The sequence below is a fragment of the Temnothorax americanus genome, unplaced genomic scaffold, assembly GCF_048541705.1.
Source record: "Temnothorax americanus isolate GAGA-0224 unplaced genomic scaffold, ASM4854170v1 Scaffold19, whole genome shotgun sequence".
Taxonomy (NCBI): domain Eukaryota; kingdom Metazoa; phylum Arthropoda; class Insecta; order Hymenoptera; family Formicidae; genus Temnothorax; species Temnothorax americanus.
Genome location: NW_027509329.1, coordinates 570795 through 587090, shown reverse-complemented (window position 1 = coordinate 587090; position 16296 = coordinate 570795). Strand labels below are relative to the sequence as shown.

Genomic DNA, 16296 nt, shown 5'->3' with positions numbered 1-16296 from the left:
TGTCACTGCACATCCTTCGTCGGTTTATCAACAATAACATTTTAATCTATTAGATATAATTGCACCGGAAGATTATCTGTAATGATTATTATACTAATTGCTGGATTACACGGTCGTCATATCAAATAAGCAAACAGTTATGTGGTCGCCGCGCCGATACGGTGATATCACTGACTCTGATAATTTTTTGAAAAATATTTTTGGTATCGAAATTTGTTTGATTGGCTCGGCATCTAGAGAATTTGTATGTCCTACACACGCATATTTCTTTACACGATTTAAATGTCGAAAGCAAAGTTTCTTATCATAACTTGCAGCTGGCGCGATAAAACGCTTGAGCGATGAAGAGATATTTGCCAATGCGCGTGCGATAAATTAGACGCGTTGGAATACTAATGAGTTTGTGAAAGACCTGTCAGAAGGAAATCGACGTGCTTTATCCCGCCGGCTTATCCGTAGATGATTTCTTTCGCTGTCGCCTGCCTTCCATTTTTCCCCGTTGTTAACCGACACCCCTTAATTGCACGACTCGACACACTTTTTACAAATTGCGCAACATGCACGATGCCACGACTGCGGTTTGCACTTACGTAACTGCAGTTTCATTCATGCCTTTTGACCCGGGCACGAACACAGCAAAGAAATTCCCGTGTCCCGTAAAGTAACGTAACCGCGCGGCAGCTACGTGAAAAATTCTCTTAAGCGACGCAACGAAATCACGTTGCGCCTATGAATAGACGAACGAACGAAGGAATGAACAAGCGAATAGGTTCAATTTGGTGCACACATTAGTCGAATTTCCTTCGTTCGGCCGTTTATTCGACGGAATAGGTTTACCTTCGCAATCCAACCGAACGGTAGTTTTTATTACTCTCGAGCGATATCGCTTCTCGTTTTCGGTCCCTTTATCCGCACGGGCAAAATCACTCGTCCCTTTCGTGCCACATGGATTTCCACACAAATGCGGAAGCGCGGTTTCCTCCTCTGGTCAAAGCGATATCTCGATGCGTGTTGACATCTGCATCCGCCCTTGCATACCGCGTTTAAATACATCGTATGACGTAAACATCCACCGGAACTAAATATGAATCAGATGAAGCCTTTCTCTTTCTCTGCAATATCTTTCGATGCTTATAAACATGTCATTAAATTCAAAAAAACGAACATTATTTTTTAAATATTTCCCAAGATTTATTGTAGTTAATATATGATTGAGTTTGTACACATACAACGTATTCTATATTTTTAACTTTTAGCTATAATTGACACATGGCATTTATAATTTAATTTTAGATTATATTAAATTCAATTTTAGTATTGTTACATTTGCGTTTTTATCTAAATATTAATCGTATATTCATGTGTTTCTTTTCCACAATTCGTGTACGTTTTTGTGAGGATTTCAATATTTGTACAAAAAAACAAGTTTTTTTTATTCTATACTATTTTCTGAGTATATATATATATAACGCAATGAAAGGTATATACATATAATACGGATATAGTGAATGGCCAGCAACAAACAGATTACTGTTTGTTTTTATATATATACATTTCGTGTATGTACAAAAACAAAACTTATATGCGAAAAAAGGATATCGGATTGACTGATTTTTGCAGATATTCGAGCAGCGACGTATACGTTCGCTCAGATTGCTCCGGTTTCTTCCAGAATGACATAACCGTTGCAAATCAATTACGCTGGGAGCTCAGTGAAATCGCTTCTGGCGTAATACGGTTCAAATCGACTGTGGACATTCGCCGTTCTGACATGAAGGCGCCAAAAGCCGATCGCATAATGCGTAGACAAACGAACCCGGTCCAACGCATACAGGCATATATATTGCGCATACACGCACCATGCACTCGCGTCATATCCTTGAGCCAAGCGGGGGTTCGGGACCGGGTATAGTCGCCAAATATTTACCGGCATATTTTGGAGATCGTTAATATTGGCTCTTGCATGCCCCCGTATTGATCTCGCGTGAATTATGTAACCTAAAAAGGTCGTATCGCTTGATGGGATTATCGGCAGTCAGAACGAACTGGCATAATCCCTGAAACTGGGTCGAAAAGAAATGAAACGATCGACCGGATCGAATTAGATTAGACCGCGTGAGGCCTATCAATGAACTGTGCTGTTTACCATCCATAATGTTTATCGCAACGATATGGCTTACGTTTTCGCGCGCTATCTCGAAACGTTTAATTTACAATCGGCGACGTTTCCTTAATTGCCGATATGGTAATGACGCGACGTAATTAGATCTTTAATAACACGCACGATATTGAGAATGCCATGGTAAATAATTACAATTAGAGGCAGGGAGGCTTGTGTGTGCGGGGTAGAATGGTAGAAAGTTCATAGCGCGCGATAACGATCGGGCCAAAGAGACGGGCCATTTTTAGACGGGATTGCGGATCTGAATATTTAAGTGGAGTTAATTAAATACGTTGAAATTGCTTCATTAAACGGGAGTAATCTACGATATAATAATCCGCTCCTCTTAAGGGGTAGGAGAGCGCAAAACTTTATGTCACTGCCAAGTCGCTCGTCGGGATTCATCTTGAGAATATCTCCGACGTCGGTCCTCTCAGAATTTAATAACGTTCCCTCGGAAAAGTTCTTTAATCGCGCACGCGCGGCTTTGAAACGGCACGATTAGCGATTACGGAGAGATTTTTCTCTCTGTCACGTTTCTCAGCTTCCATGTATTTATTTTTAGTTATATCTGAGTAAATTCGTTTCGTTGCGCGATTCCTTTGTTTCCAATAAGTCTTCTTTTTGCCGCTGCTATTCACAATGATACCGTAGAGAAAGTTCATTTCCTTCCTTTGCACGCTGTTTCGAGATTTGCCATTCAGCGTATCGGAAAATATAAATCTTACACCAGCGTTAGAATGTTTAAACGCACAATTTCTGCGCAAGAGTGAAAAAATTAGGGATCCGTGTTTACACCTCCGAAAAGCGCCGTGTTCTCGTCGAGTTACGGATGCACATGCACGGTCTTGGCCACCCAGTTGAGCCGCGGAGTGTTTTTAATTAGAAGTACTATACTAATTGCCCGGAGGACATTAACGGGACCGTGCAGACGGTTAACGTGCTACTACGCGCCCGTACCGATCCCGCTACAGTCTTGATGTAGCCGACACATAATAGGAAGAACGGAGCACGCAGGGTGGGAAAGGGGATGGCACAAGAAGATGAAACCCTGCATGGCGGATGAGCAGGGAAACGAGCCCGTGGTTGACGTTGCTTATTTATCACCGTTAAACCAACATTTATTATTACATGCAATTGAAAACCTCATATTTATTTCATTTCAAGTGCAAAAATGTTTGGGGATTTCAAGCAACGCGAAATCCAACAAGCTTGAGATGAAACCCTGCATGGCGGATGAGCAGGGAAACGAGCCCGTGGTTGACGTTGCTTTATCACCGTTAAACCAACATTTATTATTATGCAATTGAAAAGCTCACAAAGAGACATGTGTACATTTGAAAACGAGCAGTGAAAACAATATGAAAGGCACCGGGCGCGAATAATTTCCGGATTACAACATGACGATTACTGCAGTCTCGTTTTTGCATTTTGTAATTAGCGATACATTTGAAATATCTGTTCGAATTTGAAAATAACTCAGTCATCGTAATTATAACCAACCCTGTGAATTTGGGAATCACTTTTCCGAATTCTCCGGTGAAGCTTATCATCCGCGAGACTTCTTAGACAATAAGAGACAAAACTTTTTACAATCTTTTGTTGTTGTTGTCGACCAAGAATAATTAATTAATGAGTAATTGCGTTGTGCTGTTAGGAGAGCATGCATGATATATGCGGCTGATTGCAAATTTATGTAAATGTAATTAAACAAATGTCGCAATCACGGAGTATAAAGGTCGACATATAAAGCGTCGGCATAAATTACGCGGTGGAGGCGCAAAAGTAAAGAAAAAGATGAATTAATGCGGTATGTTAAGTTTGCGCCGTGCCGAACAACGAACACGTGAGTGTGTGTGTGTGGGGGGGGGGGCAAATGTGTGTGGTACATTTCACGAGACTGTAACTAACTCGTGACATTTATTCTAGTGGCTGTACAGTAACTTTATCCGTCTTTTTACCGTTTTCGTTCCGCCCCGCTCTTTTCCGTATTCTCTCAGGAGTGTGGACTCTCATTTTTCGTCGCGGTATGGCGCGGCATAAATATTGACAAAAATATGTTCTGTCTCCCCCAAGTATATTTAATTACGTGATAAACACTCGAGCCGCGGACGGTCACTTTCTTTGCAGAACATTTGCGCTGTTGACTCGTCCGGTACATGAAAGTATTAAGCTTTAATATAATTGCTGCAAATACCGTATATATACCGTGTACTTCTCTCGACGTAATTTGTCCCCCGCTATTTAATTTGGAAGATTAAATACCTGTGACACTTGCGACGTTATAATAAAAGCAAAATTCGTACACGGTGGACACACGAATACTCGCAAAGACTGTCAAAGGATCAATATTTAATGCAGTTTATATTTTATATATGCAGTATGAAATATGCATTTTAAAATCCCATCGCCATATTTAGCGATTAAATTAAAAATTACTTATGCAAACGATATCAGTGAAAATTATTACGTTGATATTCCATGATCGTAACATCGACATAGTACGACGTCTCGGTTATGACGGTGTAAAGATAGTGGCCATCACAACGAAACATCTCACTTAATATGAGAGTCTCTTTACGAGAGAATGATTGAGGAACTGGCTGAATCATGTATCACATTTATTATCATACCTTCAAAATCTGTACGCTAAAATTTCAGATCCCTTTAATTTACTTTCATTATTATCCATTGGATTTTTTTTACAAAATATCATTTTATTCACTACTCGTAACAAGTTAATGCATTCCCGGTACATTAGACTTAATTATTTGTTCCAATTGTAGACAATAAAAAAATAGCCGGTGTGCTTTATGAATTTAACGAATCCTAGAATCACGCGATAAGCATATTGCAAAAAAATATAGCTTGAACTGCTTTTGTCTTTTTATTTCGACAATTAATAGAAATTACTATTTTTGAAAATTAGTGTTATGCGCAGATGATATAAAGGGATTGCTGTTCTACTTGCCTGCTCGTTATTCTCGCCAAGTTCGTTAGTAATCGTCCGCATCCTCTCCCATCCGATTCGCGTTTCGACAGCCTGCATATCCCGCATTCCGACATTTTTTTATAATTACTGATTGCAGGTTTCGTAACCCGATTAATACCGTTCGTTAAGGATCGTGTCGTGCGGAAAACGGCGGAAACTACGTAATACAGGTAATCGAGTCGGCCCGATGAACGACGGCCACCGAAGTAACCGTACTCATCGGCGTTCGCTAATGACACTCAATCAGCGCGCATTAAGTATGCGCCGTCACGGAGCGGGCCTTGATTATTTCCCGCCGATTTGCACGCACCTACCTATAGAAAACCCCGGATGCAGTCAGATAGGTAGATAGGTAGATACCCTGCACTTTGTCGCGGAAACAGTGCGCGCGCGTGTTCATTTTAATCGCGAACGAATGCACGCGCGAGGACGCGCGTTCGCCAAGTCGTCGCGTGCAGCAGCGGCACATTGTGCCGGTGGATCTGGTTTCTCCGTAAGTAATGAGACAAATCATGGGAACTACGCGTATTCGCACGCGTATTTCTACGTAGGTATACGTAAATATGTAGGGTACGTACGTAACTTCGTAATACTCGAAACTGGACCGAATCGCGCGAATTAGCGGTGGCACCAAGCAGCAGCAGCATATAGCTCCTGGCGCGGCGCAAATTGTTTTCACAGAACGATTCGACGCTGAAACTCTCCTTTCGCTCTGTAACTTCGTCTCGTTAATTAACGTAATCTGAATCGCTCAAGGCAAGCAGCCGCGCTTTAGCGATTTCACGATTCGTGAAGATTGGTATCGCGCTACGTCGAGGCAAAGAGCACAGGTACTCCGCGATCTGCAGCCTTTAATTTATATGCGACACAATGGTACGTCGACGGATTTGTCAAGTAACGCGAAATAATATACGTTAAAAATCGATGTTGTGCAGTCCTTCCGATTAATCATGACAATCGCATCTATTAAACGCAAATTAAAATTGACTTTACACATTTGATTCCTATATAATGATACAAAGAATTAATTTCCTTGATGACCCCGGAATGAGGGTCGTACCGAGCAAATAAAAAGCTGTGTGCCCCGTCATTGCCTTCTGCAACGCTATGAAAACTGCTCACGGTTTCTGGATACGACCGAGTTTCCATCATTCGTCGGAACTTGCTATGATCTCTGGCTCAAAAGTTTATAAATCTCGATTATTTTTGCGGACAGAAACGCGGTTCAACCTCGCGGGCGAAAAGGGAAGGAGGAAAAAGTAATGCTACTCTATTGCCAGCATTAAAGTTATAAATCCGATGTTCCGCGCAGACTGCAGGGCGATTCTGGCGGGATAATCCTGTAATCAGGCGATGTGAATGAACCTAAGAGTATTTCTAAGCAGGCCACTAACAACATTCTCGGTATGGGGTTTCCGCAATAATATTATATAAATCTTGCGAATAGCTTACGCTTTCTATAAAATTTCCTTTATTTTTTGATGATGCATCGTTGTTCGCGTATATTTTTCGAGTAAAGTAAAATATATTTCACAATCTCGCATATTTCAACTTCAACTACTTATATGAGAGGAACATTTAATCTTGCTATTATATATAATCTTCTACATATATTTTACATAATTTTCTTTCACTGATCATTGATAAATGAACTATAAATGATATTTTAAATGACGATTTCTATCAAGATATGATATTGATATATTATAATATAATATATGAAATAAAATTAGCAACATGCTGAAAGGTTAAAAGTAAAAACGAACATTTCGAGGGAAGATCTTCGGTACGACGGAATTTTCACAGAATCCTCAAGGGAACATCGAGATCTTCTCGTTCAATCGAATTAAGTTAATTAAGGGAAGAGTAAGACGAGTAACGCGGTTAATACGAGGAGCCTCTTTGCTTTGCATTCATCTCCGGCAGCCTTGAGCAAGTAACACGCCCCGAGTTAGGTAACACGTTCCTCCACTTTCCAAGCATCTCGCTCGTCGGCGTCGTTCACTTTATCGCAATGGCACTTTTGCGAAGCGGCTGGGTGCGCTTCATTATATCGACGCAGAATGATAGCGAAATAATAACGTAAAGAGCGAAACGCGCGCGGATTTCCGAGCAGCGAGACCCTGTACGGCGCCGGCGCGGCGGCTCCGAGGGGAAACGCCGAGACCGATAATTGCTTTAATTCACGCAAATATGCGAACCGTGCATGGTCGCATCGTCAGCTGACTGCTGCAACCGCCACGCAAACGTGCGCACGTGGATATTAAGTGAATTTCTTTTCCGGCTTATAATGTCTTCTTCAAGCCGATGGAGGACATTTTTGCATTGCGAATGTAAAGCTGCCATTAGCGTTCTATTACTAATCTTGTCAATTATACTATACTTAACAAATTTGACTACCGCAAATAGCTCGATAGAAATACAGCTATATATGATGATAGAATTCTTTAACTTTTCTTTTTCAATTTAAATTATATATATTTTTCATATTAGGTTCTCTGCTGAAGAAGCGCAACTGTGTAACAGTTCGAAATTATAACTGATCGCGACCGATAAATAATTTTTTTCTGATTTTTATAAATTAATATATACTTGGTAATTACTTGCTATTCTTCTATAATTTTGCGAATATACAAATTTGTCTACTGGTATTAAATTTATAACAATTGCGCTTTTATATATTGCATTTAGTTAGAACCCTGTAAGCAAACACATATATAAACATCTTATAGATACATTATTTTTATATCAACACCATAAGTATTCGTAACAACAAACTTTATCGCGTGGGCACATAAAGAAGCTACATGTTTGAACTATTTCTTCTAATTTTATATACACAATTTTATCTGTGTTATTTATTGTTACTCATGCATCCTTAATCAAACCGATATATTACCTTGATCTCTCAAGTTTTCAGTACGTCAACGCGACAATCCGGCTTTTCTTGATTTTCCATGAATGCAGTGAGACGGTGGAGGCAGACCGCCGTGGCACTTGTGATGCTTATTTTCCAGCCACTCTCGCGAACCGTCTCCCGAAGATTCAATCCAAATGCGCAGCCCCGAGATTTTCCTTGGTCGCTCGTAGGGAATGCCCGCGCGTTCTACGTGCGCGCGGAGCTCGTTCCGGCTTGTGCGACCGCAGCCTTCCGGCAGCTGAAGTAGCACCGTACTCTGCATTTTTATGGGCGCATTACATTATCCGCACTGCCCGCAATGGTGGAGCGAAGTAAGCACCGAAACTGTCCGCAAAAGATACGTACGTGACGTGCGCGCACATCGAGCTCAGCATCTTAGGAATCCACCGAAGGCGAACCGAAGGAGTGTCTCGAATCTCTTATTGGAAATTTCGCCGATAACCGATGCTCCATTAAGGTACCACCGCGAAGAACGTGCTCGTGCGCGCGAGTACCTGCGCCCCCATGCATAAATTAATGGTGCCCTCATGCTTCCTCACGTTTCGCGGATTCGGTCTCGCCGGATTACAAGAACGCTGTTGAAGTAACCTGACGACGAAGGGGGGGAAAGAGGGTGGGAGTTCATTCGGGCGCATCGTCAACGTTGCCCGCTTCGTCTCGAACTGCTGACACGTTTCTTCTTCAGACACGTTACGGCCGAGTGATTAAAGTTTCTTTGACCGACGAGAACGACGGAGTCCATCGTACGATAATCTCGGTGTATCCGGAAGCGTTCTCAATTTATCGCGAGATGACTGCTGAAGTCTAATAAGGGAGCCGCGCGCACGGTCTTTGCCGTCTCCGGACCCTTGATGAGCTTTATTTTACTCGCGTAGCTTACGGAATATAATAAATACCGCTTTCCTTCTGCAGGAAGTTAACTATGCCAGCCAGATCGCATACTGGCGGATAGATGCGCATTCTGCAAACGACAGCCATTATCGTTTCATTTTATGGACCTAATGAAACGGATTCGTTCGTAATACAACCATAGACGATTATAAAGCAATTTGTTTTACAATCGGGATTATTATCACGGCTTAATCGGGCCCTCAATTTCTCGGACTTTGACAAAGAGCGACTGCTGTTTCCCCGTGCGATATATCCTGGACATTTTGTCTATGCATTTATATGCATCCGAAGAACATTGTTTAAGCTTATTCAGTATCTTTAGTCGTTGTTTCTGCGTTCTCTCGAAATTATAATACGACAAATAGCTACAGCAATTTTTGCGCGTCTTAATCAGTGTATATGTAGATATGTATAAACGGATGCATTTTCCGTGCCCCACACACACACGCAAAATGTACGACAGCGAAGAACTAATTAAGTAAGAGTATAGCCACAGAAACTCTGAATGCAACGTGATACGTATCGATCGATCTTCGTGAAATAAGTGAAACAATGCTGAAATGACATACGAACTTCTGTCCTGCCTTCGTTTATATCGTCGATTCATCTTTTAAAATGTGTGCTACCGGTTTAGCTTGGAATTTTTATCGTTCGTGAGACGCGCAAGAAAAGCGCTAACGTTGAGTAGTACATAAATTCATAGAGCTCGTAATACAGGCACGTGGATTTATTTATCGATCATTTTATAAAGAAAAAAGACTTCAATCGTTAATGCCCCATATTTCTTTGGAATAGGGAAGTAAAAAGTTAGCGGTCATGTGTGAATATCAGACGAGAAGTTTTTAAAAGGTGTAACGGGCATATAGGGCAGGCCTTATTGCCACACGAATAACTTCACTGTGAAGATGTAATTTGAAGCGTTGTATTATCAAGTTAAATCCAAGTCCCTTGTGAATCGCGGAAGAATAGGGAAAAAGAAGCGAAGAGAAATATGCGCCGGTATAGAAAAGAGTGAGATGCGTAAATTCGCTCTCGGCTTTTGGTCGTATTTCAAAACGTGAGCCATCTCATTGAAAGCCACGTGAATTTCATGAATATCGTATTAGGCGTGTCGTCCTATACGTTTTAAAGGCCGACACTTGATTCGAACGCACGATATAGCGAGGCGTTACGTCAACTCGGCTTATTTTCGGAGACAAAGTTACATTTCCACGGAGAATACGAATTCTGAAAGTGGGATAGACCCAAGTGAATGTATTTGCGGTTTTGTGTCGGGAAAATCATGCTGTATCCGCTTTATTTTGCCGCAGCTTTCAGTCGATTTTCTTTAGATAGAGCGGCGGGGCGGTAACGACCGCGACTATCGAACAACGCGCCGTATCGTCGCGCCTAAAACCCGTTATAAAAGCCGTGGACCGATTTCATTTTATCGCAACGTTGTCATCGGCGAATTACCGCGTAAACCGCCTGGACAGTGTTCGAATGGATATTACGTTGCATCTGCAATAACTGTAAGCGTTTCAGGATTTATATTTGGTCTCGAACCACCATATTGGACGCAATGTGTGTGCGCGATTTTGCTAAGCCCGTTATCCGCGCCGAGCAACGCTGGACCAACACTTTTTTAAAGGGTTGAGACGTTGCTTCTTCTACTTTTATTATAATTTAATTGAAGGTTATTAATTCAGCATATGTATTTGATATCTTAGTTTCTTTATGCAATAGATAGTTAATCTTTAGTATCATTTCTGATATCTTTGCTAATTTTTTTTGTTTAATTAATTGACTATATGTACATACATTAAACAAACAAGAACTATGACTGATTTTCTTACAAGATGAATCTTTTACATTTATATATGATACGTTATGAAAAGTAAGCATAAAAAATCTTTATAGATTTTTACTGTTACAATTGTTTTATGTTTTATATAACGAAAAATACATACGTTAACTTGTTTCAGCTTATATTTGGATATTTATATTTCAACCAGTCATTGTAATACGTCTGAGCTATTTGAACGGAATCGATGCGCTGAAAGGTCTCTAATCACTGCACGTTACACGCGTATGTATATATCGGAAACTGTTTGATGATTGCTAGGTCGAGTTGAAGGCACGATCGCGCCAAGAAACGAGCATCGCGGACTGCGAAATTGGTATAACCGGGCTCATATTCCGGAGATCGGTCGTTGAATCGCAGCCAAGAATCGGAGGGAGAAACGGAGATTCGAGACGACTGGTTTTGAATCATCCACCGGAGCATTTCGCTTTCCTCTGTATTTCTACTCTTTCTCGCCTACCGTTTCCTCTCTATCTTTTCTCTATTCCTCCACTTCCGCGCCTCCCTTCACCGACGCACGCATACCGCGTGTCATCCCTTTCGTCGCTTCTGTCTGCCTCCTCGCGGAACGATAAATTTTCTAGACTTAAATCCCGGCCTAGCTGTGCGCGACCACGACCACGGCCACAACCACGGGACCATCGACCGCTTCCGTTTCCATGGTGCGTATATGTACGTACAGTACGCCAAGCGTGGAAATGCGGCTTGCACCGGCTTCAAGCGCTCTTGTTTACCGGTCTGACGACATATTTACGAGGGCTCGGGGCCCCTCGATCCAATCTCGATATTCGATTCGACTCTCTTCGTCACTCGCGACGCGTAGTACCTCGCACACGTCTATCTTGCGCCGCCTCCGCGGGGCGAAAGTTATCAGACACTTTCCCCACTTCCTTCTCTCGTGTTCTTCCGCGCGTTCTTTCTTCCCTCTTCGTATATTTCCTTATCTCTCGCGTCGTTTCATCCGCGTCCCGTACGCTGACGTCGCGTCGGAGTAAGCGAATTATTAAGAGCGCACGACACTCCGTGAAGCCATTCATTGTTTTCCACGTAGCTGGATTTATCGTCCTGGCGGGCGTCTCGTTTAAACCCTCTCTCCGTTCCAGCGGCGGACCAGTTTAGGGCGGATCTCTTGGCGTACGTGTTCGTGTACCCGTATTCTGAACGTAAGCACGATACACGTTCCTGAATTAACTCGGTTAAGCGATAATCGATCGGCTCTGCTCTCCGGCTTGCCGTTCAAGGTAAGAAGGTTGAAGTAACGAAGACGCAAAGTCGATCCTTCCGTCCTGTGTGATCGCGATATACGCATGGCATATATCGCCATTCGTGTTCCATTAGATCTTAATATTTTTATAGAAACGAATATGTGTGTTAAAAGTTGCTGAATTTTGATCTTGTATAATCACTTTTCGTTTATGTCAGGATTAATTACTTTGTTATCTGATATAATCAGAACTCGAAGTTCTCTTTCTTTCTCTCTTTTATTTTGAGATATAACGAAAGCAATCTTTCAAAATTATAAAGTGATGATTTGATTAAGATTATATTACAAAAGTTTGTCGCGGATTTTAATACTACATTTACAGTGATCTCTTTAGGCCCGGTCTACAATGGGTGTCGTAACTGTCGTAAGTCGTGAGTCGTAAGAAATTGACCAATCACAGTCGAATTTGAGGAGAATAATCAACTAGTGATTGGTCAATTTCTTACGACTCACGACTTACGACAGTTACGACACCCATTGTAAACCGGGCCTTAAGACATCAGGTTCTACAATCAGTCGTATGGCGGAGTCGGATGTCGGAACGCAGCCGATGGTCCAATAAGAGAATTTCTTTTTCGAGAACGAATTTTCCTCATTGGACCATCGGCTACGTTCCGACATACGACTGATTGTAGAACCGGCCTAATAGATTGCATTTCGCAGAATTTGTTATTTGCATATCGTATATTTATTGAAATTAGTACATACCAATTTTAGCAATTTTTCTTGGATCCGGTTTATTTGAACAAAAGAAAAAAGTTGCAGCAATCAATGGCGAAAAGAGAAAAAAAGAGGAAATGATAAAAAGAAAGAGACCATATAATATCTCGTCATCACGTGAGTGGAAGAAAAAGTTAAGTCATATCGGAACTTTGTTATGACGTCATAAAAGTAGTAGGCTGTATACATGGTGGAAGAATACATGTATTCTTCCACCATGGGCTGTATGATCGTCGCCCTTCGTTCGTCATTTTGTTCACGACGCTGGTCACGAACGTATATTCGACCCTCTTCAGATTATACGATAGCGCGAGAGAGTCAACGTGTCACGTGTCGAATTTACGTATGATTCACATCAAATCTTCTGGCCGCTTTCAAAATTGTCATGCGGGGCAGGATTTTAAGATATGTGCAGATTATTAAAATTACATTTATCTTGCGCTCGCTGTTTTTCTATCGCGCCTCACTTTCTGCTACAAAGCACCGTATAATTGGCCGCCGGCATTGCAATCAACATTTTAATCAACCCTCTGTGTGTCTATCGTATTAATTGTTAATCGAATATATAATAATTAAAATATTGTTAGCAATCAACTTGTTATGGAACGCAATAACGCGGGTAGACCGGCAAGATGGATACGCAGTACCTATCGAACGTTCGATATCTGGAGCAAAAATGTCAAATCAGATAATAATTAGAAGATATCGTTTCTCTTAATGAATTATAGATAAGTAAGAAATTTTATTAATAATTATACATGGAAAATTTTGTTTTTATCAGTAATGTTGGCGCAACGATGCAAATGGAAAATTTATCTAACCAATAAGTGTTAATTCAGTTCGGCGCAAGGATGCAATCGGTTCTCAATTCCTACATAATTCATTCCTGTAATTATGATGCTCGGAACGGCGAAGGCCAAAATTGACAGGACAATAGACAACGCCGGGGACGTTACGAAACAACGGAATCGCGATTCAACGATCAAGTCCACACGTCGCTGCTTCCCAAAATTTCAGGTCCACAATGATAGAACCGGCGATCTGCATCGATCTGGGCATGACCTATTCTTGTGTCGATGAAGGATTATCGCTAACAATAAAAAAATTCGCATCACTGAGCTACGTTGCGTTTATGGAGAATGATCGGCGATACAGCAAGGAATCTAGTCTTGAATTCTACGAATACGATTTTTGATGAACTTTCTTGTACAGATTTGCGTTAAATAGATTTCTCGATTTATCTTTTGCGCGAGTCGCATGGGCTATTTAGATAGAATTCGCACGATTAGTCACGTGGCAACAACCGCGGATAAAATTTTAACAATAGTGCCCCGAGACTGCCGAGATCAAGCGATTTGGCAAGGTTGCGCGTAGTTTACCCAATGTATCCGTTGTTTTTGCTCCTGTTTCTGCTCGCAGCTGCGGTATTTCACCATTGTTAGAACAAGGGAAGAAGGGAATCGCCGGAACTACCGGCGAAGTCGGTAATGCGCTCGTTTCGGCGCCGCCAAATCGACTCGTTGCTTCGAAATCTACTATCGCTCGTATACGGACTTGGGATACGGCTGGTCCGCCGTAACAGACCGTGTTTATGATGCTGATAATAGCCGCAACCGCTTCCTTTTGGAGTGGCTGTCTTAGCTGGACTCACGTCCGCTTCCTATTAGGGCTACATCCTCACACCGCGACGATTTTGCATCGCGAGTTTGACCAAGATGAAGGAAATTGCGGAAGCTTACTTGGACATCACCATCACGAACGTGTACTTCAACGACTCTCAACGTCAGGCTACGAAAGACACGGACACTATCACCATTCTGAACGTCCTGAGGTGAGGATCATTAACGAGCCGACCGCAGCCGCCATCGCTTACGGGCTCGACAAAAAGGGCCGCGGTGAAAGGAACGTTTCTGATCTTCGATCTCGGCGGCAACGTATCAATACTAACTATCGACGATGGCATATTTGAAATAAGCTTGCATACCTAGCGCATCAATAGGAAAATTCCATACTGCATGCCATCTAAAGATGACAATCAAATTTTTGTGTTGGGATATTTACACTGAATAATGACATTGAATTCTAATGACACGAGCGTTAGAATTATTTAATATTTAATTTCAATGAAATATACATATATATCGTTTAATAGAACAGCTTAAAAAGATTCAATTTTGACATATAAAACAATCGTCGTTTATTTGATTTAAAAAATAATTTAGAAAGAGCAAAGGTGTACAATTTTATTGTATACAAAATTTTAATAAAGTTTATTACATTTTATGGAAAATATTTGCCAAAAGTTAACAGTCGGTAATATTTATTTTGGTGGTGAAGATTTCGATAACTATATATAGTCAAGACATTATATGCGCAAGAATTTTGTGAGAAAATACAAGAAAGATCTGAGGAAGAATAAGCGAGCGGAGCGAGCCATTTGTCGGCTGAAAACTGCTTTTGAGTGTGTCAAAAGTCAAAAGGATTCTGTCCTCTTCTACGCAGATCAGCCTTGAAATCAATGCTTTGTTGAATAACATCGACTTTTACACTTTGATCGCTTGCGTCCATTTCGAGGAATTGAGCCAGGATCTCTTAAAAGTATTTTGGAGCCTATAGAAAAGGCGCTATGGAACGTTAAAACGGATAAGGCAAAGATCCATGATATAGTGCTTGTTGATGGATCAACGAGGATAACAGTGATAACACTATTCAAAAGCTTCTACAAGTTATAACTAATCTCATGTCATCGCTTTGCCTATCAAGGCGTGTATTTCAAAGACGTGCCGTGGTTAAAACAGCTCGTCGTTTAATCAGGCAAATTAACATTTGTTTACTCAATTTCCTGTGATAAAAGCCAAGATAATGCTAAGTGTTTACGTTCGGTGACAAAACACATTAAAATGCGATTCAATTTTCACGCGCCATCCCCTTCTCCGCCTTGGTGCAGTGAAAAGTCGTAGGGGTGGCACACGTAGAGAAAACACGAGGGTTTTCGCCAGGTGTTTGTTATGGTATTAATGAGCTAGATGACAAAACCAACAGACACTCCCCCGCCACTCTCATCTCCGTTTCTCTAACCGTAGAGAAACTGGATACACTTTCTGTCAATAGTATATTCCCTGAGAATTTGGCAGAATCAATTTTCAGCCACTTTCTTAGGATTTCTTCCACGACAAGGAATTATATAAAGTCTATAAACTCGGACGAGATTGTTGTCTACGGCACAGCCGTAGTCGTACAGCGAAGTCGTACAAAATCCTTTTCTTTCACTTGGCATCGGGACGGCCGATAGCGTGATGACTGCATGCTCCCATCAGACACAATACGACAATCTCGACAAAACAAACGCAGACGTTCACACCGACAATCAGTCGAGCGTGCTAATACGTGTTTACCAAGGGGAAAAGGCAATGAGACCAAAGACAACTTTTAGGAAAATTCAAGCTTTCCGCTATAACACCGCTCAGCATCACTTTAGATCGAAATAGATTTCGCGTAACATAAC

At 41.5% G+C, this 16296-nt stretch overlaps 1 long non-coding RNA gene across 2 annotated transcripts in view; it reads left to right on the top strand.

Annotated features, from left to right (window-relative positions):
- Nucleotides 1–16296, top strand: part of LOC143896629 (uncharacterized) — a 78228-nt gene that overhangs the window by 43503 nt on the left and 18429 nt on the right. The gene's annotated exons all lie outside the window — the stretch shown is intronic.